Source organism: Argopecten irradians, chromosome 4 (genome assembly GCF_041381155.1).
Source record: "Argopecten irradians isolate NY chromosome 4, Ai_NY, whole genome shotgun sequence".
NCBI classification, from domain to species: Eukaryota; Metazoa; Mollusca; class Bivalvia; order Pectinida; family Pectinidae; genus Argopecten; species Argopecten irradians.
Window position 1 is genome coordinate 4,222,260 of NC_091137.1, and position 14,536 is coordinate 4,236,795.

The window sequence follows — 14,536 nt, forward strand, 5'->3', positions numbered from 1 at the left end:
AATACTAAGTTATCAATCACAGTTTATGAATGGCGGATATCAAATTTTCTTTTAAATATGCGAGTATATCGGGGGTTCACGGGTTTCTAAAATGTTTCCAAGATGGCTTATTATAGGACTTTGTGTACCATGGTAGACAGGGGATCATGTCATGTTTCAGTGTGTAGCAATCTTATATTTAGTACAACCGTACTTATTTCAAACTATATGTGACTATATCTTTGTGATGACTCGATGTAGAATATTCAACATGATAGGTTGGGGTGCCAAGTGTAAGCAATAGTGACATTACCTATTTATAATCATGATCTGTTCGATGTAAGAATGCTATACCAGACGAATATCTTCCAGGCAATGTAAATCAAGGACACAGGCCAGGCCTCAAAGAGATACTGTCTTTCGCAGAATCAGATGTCATTCTTTGCTAACTACAATAACAGCAGTCTCAATCTCCACCTCTGAGTAAAAGTCCGTATCAAATATGTACCAACATGTCAACGAAAGTTTAATGTCGATTTACAAACAATTTATTGACAAGAACGTTAAATTTAAATACAATTTGACGTCTGCCTTGACCTATAGTAGACCTAAACATTTTACTAGTGTGTTAGAACCATTTGACTATAGATACTATTTTGTTTCTGTGGTTATCTTCATGGGTAGGTGCGACGGTATTGGTAGTTACAGGGATAAGTTGGTTTCTGGGAAATAAACTCTCTGTGGTAGAATGTTGAGTTAATGAACAGACAGGAGCGGTTTGTTTACGGTTCCAAATCCAATCTTTACAAGGTTTACTTTGAGGCGCGGCGATGGCAATGAGCAACCGTGTTTACGACTTTAAATAACGACCGATCCCTACCATGACATTTTATCACTATACCTGTGTTATACATGTAGTCTATTTACTAACATAGTGTATGTGAAATGTTTCAATAGTCATATCATGACATTCTCACAACTCTATGTAACATACACTACCCAACATATATAAACAGGAAACGTTTGATGAGTTAGGTTTTTAGCTAATTAATCCTCATCCCACTCGCATCTATTATACCATGCATGCATTCCTTGTATTATTGTGAGATGTACAGTAACATGGAATGTTGGCACACATTAGATATTGAAAGATACATTTAAATAGAAATTATAAAAAAAAATGTCCATTGTCGGTGGTTGTCAGCACATTATAGTTTGCATTCAATGGCACTATAAAAATATTTCGATCGCTACATGGAGAATGGGCTGCTCTTAAAAAGGTCCGTCGGCAGAAAACATTGGTAAACCATCACACACCTCCAGCCACCCACCAACTCCTCCGTTAATTATTTATCAATATTTAATAACAATGACACTGTGAATTTTATTTTATTACTTTGCTTCCTCGGAATTGACGCTTTGATTAGAAACGTGTTTCGTTTACAGGTACGAGAGGAAATTAGTTGTTCGACATCCCTCTACTTAATTGGATAGATTTATTCGTCATTTCTCTAATTTATTGTACGAGTTTGAGCAAGTCCGATGTAGCATTGAAACGGTTTAAGTTAGATTTATTTGTCACGTTATATTTCACCATCTAAATATCTCATGGAATTGGATTTTATGTTGTTTTTTATGGTAGTTTGAAAATAAGTAATCTTAAGCTAAATAGATAATTTCAAAAAACATTTTAATGCACTATATTTTAAGTGATCTTATTACAAATACCATTGTTTTCGAGAAGACTATTTTAACCGGTACCTCATGCAATAACGCCTCTACTAATACAGTTAATGAATATAATTATTTTCACTTATTTATTGTTTAAGGATTCTAGTTCCATATGAACAGTTGTACCGTTAGAGCGTTAGGATCCACAGTAACAGTTCGTTGTCATCAGATTGCATGTCATCAGATAAGTCTTTTCTGTTCTACTGACCGCGCTAGAAATAACAGCACACTGTAGGTAAGAGTAGTATGAGTATACCAGATTCTATCAAGGCACACGATCTAAAATGTCTTTCCTACGCATTTCTTATAGGTCAAAGTGGCTGACTTTGCGAGGAATCCACAAATTTCATTCGATGCAAATGTTTTCCGAGGAAGTTCATTAGTACCAAACGTCCTTTTGAACCTGATCTCACCTGTAATGTACATAAACCAATAAAAACGACTTTTTATCTACATTATGTACAGTATGTGATATATATTTGGACACCTGTAGGTCTCTTGCTTTATAGTTATATTCGTTTGAGCTACGGAAAAATGCTCAAGCGTTAGATGAATCTGATGATATGCAAATAGCGCCTGACGTGCGAGCGTAACTCCTCGCGAGATTTTATGTAATCTCTGCTACTATTAACCCAGATGATGAAGGAATAGAGCCCTAGTCGGCTTCATCCGTTACAGAGAACCTTGAATAAATCAGCCTCTAAGCGTTGCATTACAAATTCCAACCCGGGAATTATTTTGAAATAAAGAGGATGTCACGTTATTTTAGCACGAGCCTGGGTTTTACTAGAACGAGATTATAACAAAACCTACCACGTGATTTGGGATAATCATTCGGTATATAGCTATAGACTCGCATTCAGATGTTTTGGTAATGCGTATGTATGGTTGGAGGTTAGCTCTAATATTGGAGACTGTATTGTTCATTAAAACTGTCACGTCAAACTGACATATCAGACCAATACCACACTTGACACGATTGGGACTCAACGCCTATGTTTTTATACTTGTCTAATGATGTGTTTCTTTAGCCACATTGGGTTAATTGTAGTCCTAAATTTATTTCGAGAATAATAGCAGCCAATTACAACCCAAACAACACCAATAGACTGATATAGACATACTGGGGCATACCATGTATCAACGGTAATAGCCGTAGAGTAATAATTATTGATTTGCAGAATCCTCTATAGCCACATACAACGTATTTAACCTGGATTGACACGCTTCGGTATGAACGCCATAGAAAAAAAACAGAATATCATGGATCATTTCCCAATAAACGTTTGAATATATTGGTAACAGCTGGAGCCTTAGATCTCTCCATGTTTACATCTTGTATCTACAATCATTAAAATACTAAATACTTATTCGGGGACATGTTCATCAGTACGTGCTGACGAAATGGTATTTACTAGGATACATTAAATACTGTCCATCATTTCCAGCGATCTATGGCATGCTGACAAGCTAAATAAATGATATTAATTATCGATTATAACGGCGTTTTTCTGTCATCTAACCTGTTTGCATACATATTCAGCCGAGTACTACCAATTGATGTGTATTAGATGATGATATTTAGCGAACGAGGCATCGTTAGGAGAGTAATGCTCTCACAGTAAGACGTCAAATAATGACATTTTACTATGAGACATTGACAAGAGAGCGACGATACTGTCCTCAGTGTATTATGCATATGACTTCCATAAATTAATAAATTCAAACTGACCAATATTTTAATTACAGATTTATGTTTTCTCCTAAGAAAATTCTTTATCGTCAGACACAAACTGAAGGATGTTGCAGTAATATCAGACCTAATCTGTTATGTCGGTAACACAAATTCTGCCATTTAAGCAAGAATTTGCAAAGTCCAAATGAAAACATTAATGAAAACATTCCATTGTCCTCTCTAATTCGGACTGTGCACAATACCAAATAATACAGTAAAGATGTAAAGAAACGTCTGCATTAGCCAACTTTTAGTTCGAGACGGGCAAAAACATGTCGTAACAAAAGTTAATTTAAATTCTACACCTACATCCGTGTAATCGATGGAGCGTCCGCCACCGGCAACATCACAGGAATGCATGCGTTTTGTGGTGTAAAGTCATTAGATCTAGATACAAATGACACCACAATAGGCAATTCTACCAGTTAATAATATGAAAAACATATAGGAATTTTAAACATCCAATCAAAAACAAGACGCTTCAATTTAGTAGAATGTTGAATGAGGAATTTGATTCCGAATCAGGGAATGTTATGAATGGTGTTTTGAGGATTTTGTTGGCTTTAATTCATACTTATAAGATCTTCACAACTGATGATACATTATCTGTTCGGAAACAATACATTATTGTAAAAGACATAACTTCATTTCCTAATACAGAAATACTGCTATCGAAACAGTAAAAATATTAATTAAAGAAGCAACACATACGAACGTCTACATACCTGTTCTAGTGGGTAAAGAAACGAAATCAGTATCAATGGCTAAATAGCATGATGCTTGACGCCGATATTTTTTCAATGACGGCCCGCAACGGAAACCCCGCACAACACAGTTTACTAAGAGGAGACCAATATCGCGTCGACATGGATCTGGCGCCAACCAAACGACATCGTACTCCAAAAAGAGTGGGGATGGCAGTCTATGTAGAAAACGCCACACCACTACAGGGCAGAGCCACTAGGCTGTCCAGAATGCTCACACATACACAGGTTGGTTGTGGTAAACCTCCGTACAATTTTACACCAATATCAAACGACGTCGTGAGATTGTATCACATTTGGAACGCCGTGTCGAATCAACGCATGGAGCAGAGCGGCAGCCATGATGAAATTCAAGCCAGCAGCCTCTAACAGTGATATTGATTTTTGGGAGCTCTGTCGGAGTCAGTGGTAGGGCCAGGAGCATACAGTCACTCTATAGATTATTGATGAATACAACTACACCATGTGGAACTTAGTACTACATACATCCAATGTGCCTTTCTGTAGGGAGAGATGACCAATCGAAATTGGGGAGGGGTTAATACCAATCATGGCCATGATACTGCTGCACTGTCCCTATAAAGCACATCGTAAGCATTTAATGTCAGAACAGGTTTAATTGGTTATGCAATTCTTCGTAAACCGACCAGGGATTCCGTGGTATCATTGTTGTAATGGAGGAGCGTGCTTATTCAATGACACTGCCATATGATCAATTTGATTGTTACGTTCGAGATATGTTTAATATATTAGATCGAAAGAGAATCTGCTACGTCAACCCAATACAACCATTTTCGATTACGGAGAAAAATCCCTTCACTAATCTGAAAGAGAGTGGTGTATGATTGCTTCAAATGAATTTCATTCACAGTGTATTACGATTTCTTTTACAATTTTATTTCAATCTAAAAATGATGAAAACTGATTTACTCAAAGTAAGCCTATCTCGATAAATTAAGCAGCAAAACATGTGTAAGGTTGATGAGCCGAATTGTGATGATAAGATCATATAACTAAACCACAAACTTTGGGATAAACTGCTCCTCCCTAAGTTCTTATAAAACATAACATAATCTCCCCGATAATGCCATTGACGGCCTACAAATGTTATGTGTTAAAAAACGCTTCTTAAACTTAAAGCCAACGATGAATTCGGTAACTGACAAACTATGTACTTAAAATCAAATTGTCTTAGTATTAGTATATATGTCTTGCATTGGAAATTAATATCACCATCGCCCCCTCCGTTCAATGCGTCCACTTAAAGATGTAAATACCATCAGCGCAGAAATGACTGCAGCAGTAACACACGTTCTATGAATACAAAGCATCTCTCAGTGTAAGTTAAGGGGTATAGTACATCAACTGTCTCCTTAATTCAATGAAGAAGAGAAGTCAAAATATTGTGACGTTATTTGGCAAAGTTCATTTTCAAATTCAAAATTCTAACGATAATATTTGTACTTTCAAAATAATATGTTCGATATAATGAAAACAAGCCCACAATACCATGGTAACTATTGACAAACCATCCTGAATTATGATATTTACACTGTATCTGTTTAGAGTGAGCAAACGTTCACATTTATTGTTTCTTTTCAAACATTGTAGTCTTTTAACCATCAATGTAAATATTACTATACATGTACATTTAACCAAGCTGAAAGACTTTGTATTGATGTTGGACTGGTGAGATACTGGTGAGATGCCCTTAAATCCAATCATCATGTTTGACGAAATCCTCATCAATAATTGCAACGACGCATCACGGTAAATTGTAAACATAAATCTTACATACAATAGAAACTTTAAAAAGTCTAGTTCAACTTAAAGCGAAGATGATATAAGATAACATTGTCTATGATAAGATGTGAGAATTGTATGTGTGTGGAAATCTAAATGAAAGTGGCCCGAATACATTTCATTCACGAGCTGGCACCTATCGAAATGTGAAATATATTACTCCGTATTAAATCTTTTCTGATATTGTTCTTACATTGTTGCAGGATCTGCCTGCCATGAACCATTTCTAGCGATAACAAAACATTATTGACAAACATGTTCAAACAGAGGAAAACGCCAACCCAGCATTTGTCTCTTTGTCGTTGCTCATCACAATTAGTTGCATGTTATAGCTCGTTGTTGTGGCGCGTGGCGTAGCAAAAGTCAACTACTGCGCGATAATCAGGATGCAAACAGGTTACATAAGACGACCCGCATTATGAGAATTAAGATTTAATTGATCTATTCACGGATCTCTAATTAGCATTGATTTAGAAGTGATGGTACGTGTCTTTTAATGGTAAGGTCATAACTTTTGATTTTGAGTTAATCTTTTTGATTTTTAAAAATGACAGTCCGTTTCGGTTAAGGTGTGTTCCTTTAAAAAGAGTTCTTTTTTAATCTCTACGTAAGGTAACATCAGTGACAACATGTAACCTCTCTACGTAAGGTGACATCTGAGACAACAGGTAACCTCTCTACGTAAGGTAACATCAGAGACGACACGTAACCACTCTATGGAAGGTAACATCAGAGACAACAGGTAACCACTCTATATAAGATAACATCAGAGACAACATGTAACCTCTCTACGTAAGGTGACATCAGAGACAACAGGTAACCTCTCTACGTAAGGTAATATCAGAGACAACAGGTAACCTCTCTACTTAAGGTAACATCAGAGACAACAGGTAGCCTCTCTACGTAAGGTGACATCAGAGACTACAGGTAACCTCTCTATGTAAGGTAACATCAGAGACAACAGGTGACCTCTCTACGTAAGGTAACATCAGAGACAACATGTAACCTCTCTACGTAAGGTAACATCAGAGACAACAGGTGACCTCTCTACGTAAGGTAATATCAGAGACAACATGTAACCTCTCTACGTAAGGTAACATCAGAGACAACATGTAACCTCTCTACGTAAGGTAACATCAGAGACAACATGAAACCTCTCTATGTAAGGTGACATCAGAGACAACATGAAACCTCTCTACGTAAGGTAACATCAGAGACAACATGAAACCTCTCTATGTAAGGTAATATCAGAGACAACATGAAACCTCTCTATGTAAGGTAATATCAGAGACAACATGTAACCTCTCTACGTAAGGTAACATCAGAGACAACATGTAACCTCTCTACGTAAGGTAACATCAGAGACAACAGGTGACCTCTCTACGTAAGGTAACATCAGAGACAACAGGTGACCTCTCTACGTAAGGCAACATCAGAGACAACATGTAACCTCTCTACGTAAGGTAACATCAGAGACAACATGAAACCTCTCTATGTAAGGTAACATCAGAGACAACATGAAACCTCTCTATGTAAGATATTGTAAGGAGCCGATCACTCGATAGTCAGCAGGGTGGAATCTTCCATTACCAACCACAAACAAAGGCATATTATTGTGAAAAAAGACTACTAGAAACGAGGCTGCAAATCGCCGGTGACAAGACTTTAATTGTACAGGAATCAATTTGATAGAATATGCCTATATACAAAGTTTCTAGTAAAGAGACTATAAACATAGTGCACTTAAAAAGAACTGTAAATTATAGATAAAATAGGAGTAACCTTCCAGTGGTATTGTTAACGCGCCCGAGGTGATGCTGTAACCCGATAATTGGTTAGTAGTGCCACAAGGACCCGACAACCAACTGTTATCTTGTCTGCATTATTCATCCCGTGTAATCACTACTCGACGTCACAATGATCCGGAAAGTATTGACCACGCGACATGTGTCAGTTTATTGTTTACTATAGCCTGTCACATTTCCGGGTTAGGTCGTGAGGTCATACATATCCTAGCCGTGGTAATGGACTCCGTACTTATTTCTTTTGCTTACGGCATCTATCGATCGGTGCGAATCGATACCGAGATATTGGATTGTAACGGATGTTGAAATAGAACACATAAGTTAGCCACTGTTCACGGGAGAAAGGAATGTCGGTAAATCGGTCGCGTATACTAGATAAATGCGTTCTATTTACCTTGAATAAGAAACAAATGACCGTAAATTTGTTCTATTATGTATTACCCATTCACACAATCATGTAAAAAACGATTATTACAAATAAATGTGTTCTGGTTTATACTCACTTATCTGCAGACAATCTTGCATTAATTACCAGTATTTGTTTTACTTTTCTACAAAGTTCAATAATTAGAATACACCAGCGATCGAAATTTTGAGCTATTTCAAGACCGCCTTTAGGAAAAAGAAATATTTTGATGTCAGCTCTAAGTAAATAAGGGTGCGCCACAACTTGTTATTTCTGGCATGAAATTGTAAAACTGCATGCAATCAATAAATATCATACATTATCAATAAAACAATACAAAGTAAAAGTCATAAGTAGATGTCATTTCGACATTTTTTCGCGCTGATTGTGATCCAATCGAATATTTTGTATCTTGAAAGTTTCACTGATAAATCACTTAGGTATATTATCAATATCTGCCGATAATAGTAATGTAGCGATTAATTCCCTTCCTTTTTAATTATTTATATTCATCTCCATGATTCATATATATATATATCGATTTTCGGTGACAAAAACAAACATAACAGCTGACTGTCCTGTCATCATCGATCTCCATTGCTACATACATCAGGTCAGTTTATATACCAATACATCTTAGCGGGATAATTCAATTATCTTATCGAAACAAACTTTGATACAGTAAACAATGATGATACCAATGTCCATCTGCTATGTGTATTGCAACATTTGTTTTCTACTTTGTGACCAGACAAGGAGTGGCTTGTTTTGTGGCATCCCTGAGTTCATTCAATAAATTTTATGCACGTGTGCTTTACCCGCAGTATATACGGAAACCGAAGCAATTAAGGCGATAATATCGAAGTTTTCATATCATGCATATGCATGATTTAGAGCAATATAAATAACACTCCAAATATGGATACATTCGTTTCCGTTTGTTATTTCAGTTAAAGAGACGCCATATCGCGGTGGGAAGATAAGGGATGAATGATAACAGGTAAGGAGGGTCTACACGGGGGAGTTTTCGTCATAGACCACACAGGCAGTTGCTACATGGCGTAACTTGCTTAGAATAATGAATTGTTATTCCCCTACACGATATGTTAGGTGATGAGTGGATATCGAAGAGTTTGTATTCGCTTTGGTTTCACACCTGTATTATATGGTTGCTTATATGTTCAAATTGTGAAGCCAAATAGCTTAAGTGCTAAAGAACTTTAACTTGTTTTGAAATCAATGTTCGGGAAAATTTTTCTTTTTATATAGCCTTCGTAATAATAGATAGCGTAAAACGACTATAAGATTCAAACGAAAAATATTATATTGAATATATCCGTAAATCGGTCTTACATGTATTTGTAAATGGTGGCTAATGAATAACTTATATACCTTGCATCTCATGCTCGCAATTGACACATTTCAATAGATGTCATTTTGAACATAAATGAAATAAACATACTAAAATATATTAATTGGCATACACTCTTCAAAATGACAAATACATTAAATTAAAACCGTGTATATATAACACTATATGACCAGCATAACAATTAAATATTCTTCATTTCATTTATCATATCGAATTTCAAGCGGTCAAGATTTACCGAAGCATCTCCCTCCTACAGACCAACATACCCATGTAATAGTACATTACACAGGGGTGCACTACGGACAATGTATACCGACACATCTCAGGCAATACCGCGAGATCACACGGGATTTGCTAAGGAATCATGGGAAATCATATTGCCTGCATCAAATAAGAGAAGACCATAATTATTCTCCATTGTTTTGTACAATAATTACACATATCTTTATAATGTAGAATCCAAGTCATATCAATACCACGCGTTAAGCACGAGACAGTAACTGAGAATTTACGCCTCGCATTAAAGTGATATGATTAACTAGATTTAAGTGGATGAAATCGTAAATTAATATCATAATCTGATGTTATCTACACTGAACACGATGTCAGGTAATTATTGTATTACTCATGTAACAAATAACTGTAACAAGGTGCAGGGTTTATAATGAATTTAATCACTGCCTCTGCCAGGAATCGAACTCGGGACCTCTGGATTCCTAGTCTGATGTTCAACTGATCGAGTAAAAGAGACGTTCTCTCTAGCCAAGCGGTATATTGCGGCTAGTATCGACAGAGACATAAATAATTCTTACTTTTTTAATCTCTTATTGACCAGGGTTACATACTCCCTCTCCAGGAAACAACTCGTCCTCGAGTTTCCAGCGGTTACAACGATTCCTTTCCAGGTATCGTGAAGTATCATTCCGGCATCCCTACAGGGGCACTAATGTAACGAGGTGTAGGGTTTATAATAATTTTAATCACTGCCTCTGCTAGGGATCGAACCCTGGACCTCTGGATTACTAGTCTGATGCTCAACCGATCGAGCTAAAGAGAATTTCGCTCTAGTCAAGCGGTATATTGCGGCTAGTATTGATCAGGGTTTCATGATATTTACTTTCGATCTGCAAAAGCACACAATTACGGATTTATTCTACAATGTATTTGTCATGTTCAGTGTTGATTAATATCTACTTACCGTTCTAAACATCATATAATTAGTTTATCAAAACTTTGAATACTAAAGGTAAATAGACGAGTAGATAAGATAGATTAATATTGTATTACTTTATCTGTATATTTACTTCAAACGGAGTTAGTTTTATCAAGCTATGCTGATTTATCAAAATGTCATCTGAACTGATATTTCTGTCTCACACTGTCAATCAAGATTTAAACAAATTGGCAAAATCAAAAGAATAATATAAATATATTTATTTTATCTTTAATCAGGACATGGAAATTAATTTTAAAAGATGTTTGAACTGGTAACTGCCATGTTCTTAATACAATAAACCATTGAAATTTTGACGTTTTCTTCCCAATATTTCCTTATAAATGTTAGAAATATTCGATATAAATATGCCTTGCATTTGTAGACAACAAGAGTAGCGATACTACTAATATATAACATAAAATAGCAGATTGAACACTTAAACTAGTATCCTCATTGTTTGAATATACTATACACAAAATGTTGGGACATGACTGCACAATGGTCTTGCACATCTTAAACAGCATAATCAAAGGAAAACAAACCTCCATGACTACGATAGCACCATCAAGTAACTACTGCTTACAATGGCAGTGCCATTTAGGAAGGTCTACATTTTCAATCCAATTTAGGAAGATATTCTTTATCTGTACCCACCAAAGACTTTTTTTTATACTTTCATTCATTTTTTTTTATTTCCAAGTACAAGGCAAGATGCATTGCTTACATTTGGACTACACTTCACATTCGTTTTACTGCATGCATTTCAGTAATCATTATTGTTTTTGATTTGTATGATGGGAGGCTGGTGACAAAGTTGGTAGGTTAAATACATGTAGTTAAAATTTCTCTGTTGCAATTGGTGTTAATATTTTCAATTATGCTTTTGAGATGAAGAGTAAACATACATGGTAGGTAGGTTTTGAGTTCCTATCATTTCAGAAAAAAAGCATGCATCATTAGCGCACGAAATAGGACTATAGAAGCTTCCTAAAGGAATAGAATGACAATTAAACAAGAGAAAAAGACGGATAACTGAGTCTTGGGTATTACTAGTAGTACTGTATGAACAGAGAATAAAAAAATGCAACACAGGGTTTCATAAGATTATACATACAGATATGTATATAAAGTCCTTCCTCTCAAAATTTATCTCGAATACTCGTAAACGTAACACAACAAAACATAACTATGAATTAACAAGAATACATGAATAAGTGAAACATTTAATTGTGTGACTCCTACATTACTATATATAGCTGCAGAGTAGCTCAATGTAGAGCCTTCAAATATGGGTTCATTTAATATAGGATCACGTTACCCAGGATAAGGATTCGTTTATAAATGTTAGTACAAAAGCCTGCCTTCGGAAGTGTGTCCTCACCCCATATCTGACCTGCTATTTACAACCACCATTACCTGCTGTGCTATAGCAGAACTAAACCACAAAAGGTGCTTTTCCACCCACTCGTTGAAATATAACTGCTAGTTTTCAACAAACATATTCTCTATTTACACTTTAAAGAACGTATCTTTTCACAAAAATAAACAACTTTAAACATTTTATATACAAAACCTTTATATATCATAGATATTAGAATAAACTACATTTACAATAAAGCGGTATTTTAGGGAGGGGTATTTTGTTGTTTTTTGTTGGTTTTTATATAAACGCATGATTTGACAAAAATGTTCTTATATACACATATAACGATATCATAATGTGCATATATCATGTAACATAAGAACATAAGAAACATTAAAGGATAAGTCATGATTATTGCAATAAATCACTTAATTGATTAAAATTTGCTGTACCACTTTTTTGTTCTGATGAAATGAGTTACACAATGTAGAGAGGTCACGCGATTGTTGGTGTGATTTAACAGGAAAGCGTACCAGCACGCCTCGCACGTAATACACGGGAAGGTCGTATCATTGAAAGTCCAGTACATCTTAATTAATCAATAACTCGCTAGGTTTTAATTAGATATCCGAAACATACATATAACACGACTATTGTCATCTAACTACACCGGCAATCCCAAATCCTGACCGGAAAACTTTGAGATTAGTATTCCACAATATCATTTACTTTTCTCAATATATCCTTCAATCGTCTAAGCAGTATATATTTGAAAAGGCAACGTAGGACTTACAACACTATAATACATCTAAACGATTGATTCCAACGATACAAATGTAGCTTACCCATTTATGGTAGATTCGTGACCCAGTTTCTTGCCTATTTCCTTTGCACATTATTAACCATAAAGCTTCATCTTTTGAAACATAATTAAAATGAGTTGTGACATCCTAACACTAGAACTAATTAAGCATTGGTTGTCATATTTTTGTATAATGAAAATTTACAGTTTGCATTGACATTGACTCAATAACCATGCTTTCTAGTATTATCATTATCAGTGTATAATGTTAGCAAAACACGCGCGGCGATTCTATTGTTACGTGAATAGTCGATGGCGTAGCAACATGGGGTCATGACCCGACTTTTGGCTGGAACATATGAATGACTCTATTGTGATTAGCTGTTCAATCGAATAAGATGACGATGACGGGAGAGAAAAATAGGGTATTTCAAAGTTGTATTTCTTACAATTTTCACTGAAACGATATGTCGTTTTAACATTTGATATTTGAACATGGACATGTTTCTTGATGATTTAGCTCCCCAAAACCATATGTCAGCCTATAAGAGAGCCGAAATCTAGGGATCATATATTCGTGGTTTTGAATAAAACGCCTTCAATCACCGCCATGTTAAGTACCTTCTGGTTTTGTCAGAATTCCGAATCGTATCACGTGACTGACGTCCACACGTCTTGCACGTGGTGATCCAGGTAATTAGCGTAAGCGCACATGTGTTTGTTTACGTTTTCCTTATGACTAATATGAGTAAATCGTGCTGGTGTACACAGAGCGAGTATTTGAAACATCTAATTCACAAATTGCCGTAATTCAATATTGTGTGTATCAAATATTGTAATGTGCGAGCATTATTTCCTTTGTAGATCCAGTCTGCTGAGGTCGACCACATGTTTTGTTTTCGAAAAATAGTTGACATTTCTCTTGGATTCACAACTCTCGTGTTACTTCGAGATTGTCGCGACGATGTTCGGAAGAGTTCGGAATGATTCGGCCACTTTCGAGCATATTTTGCACGTGTACACGTTAAAAAAGATTTTTAACTTTTATAATTAAAAATACTTTCAGTGCTGCAACTTTATAAAAAGTGGTAAAATTAGAAAGTTCTAAACTCAGACAAACGGAGAAAATTATGTATAACACTTTTATATTTTTCACTATGAAACATAGAGCGAAAGTGATAGACCATACAACTTTAATAAAAAAAATATGCAAGAATAAATAATATCAATTTGCGTGAAAACCTGTAAAAATAAGGAATATCTTTTGATTTTGTTGAGGTTATGAGAGTATAACAATAATGAAGCCCATGTAAATTTTATGTAACACGTGCTCCATTATCATTATACCCTCATAACCTTTACAGAATCAAAATATATTCTTTAGATAATATCCTCGTTTGATTGAACAGCCAATAGTTTAGCGGGAAAGAGATGAGTTCTTGTAACTTCTAATGTGTTGCCACTGACAACCGACTAAACAATAACAGCAGATGAATGAAATAGTCCCATCGATAAAACAGGATATACAACGATAAGTAAAATATTTAAATCCATTTCAAA

At 35.5% G+C, this 14,536-nt stretch overlaps 1 protein-coding gene across 13 annotated transcripts in view; it reads right to left on the reverse strand.

Moving 5' to 3' along the window:
* The window catches only part of LOC138320406 (voltage-dependent calcium channel type A subunit alpha-1-like), a 164,201-nt gene that overhangs the window by 112,469 nt on the left and 37,196 nt on the right, over positions 1-14,536 (reverse strand). Inside the window, exon 1 of one of the 13 annotated variants that reach the window (XM_069263366.1) lies at positions 4,171-4,548. The exons of the other annotated variants lie outside the window; for them this stretch is intronic. The gene's annotated coding sequence lies outside the window, so the exon portion shown is untranslated. Of the gene's footprint in view, positions 1-4,170; positions 4,549-14,536 lie in introns of those variants that run through there. 13 annotated transcript variants of the gene reach the window in all.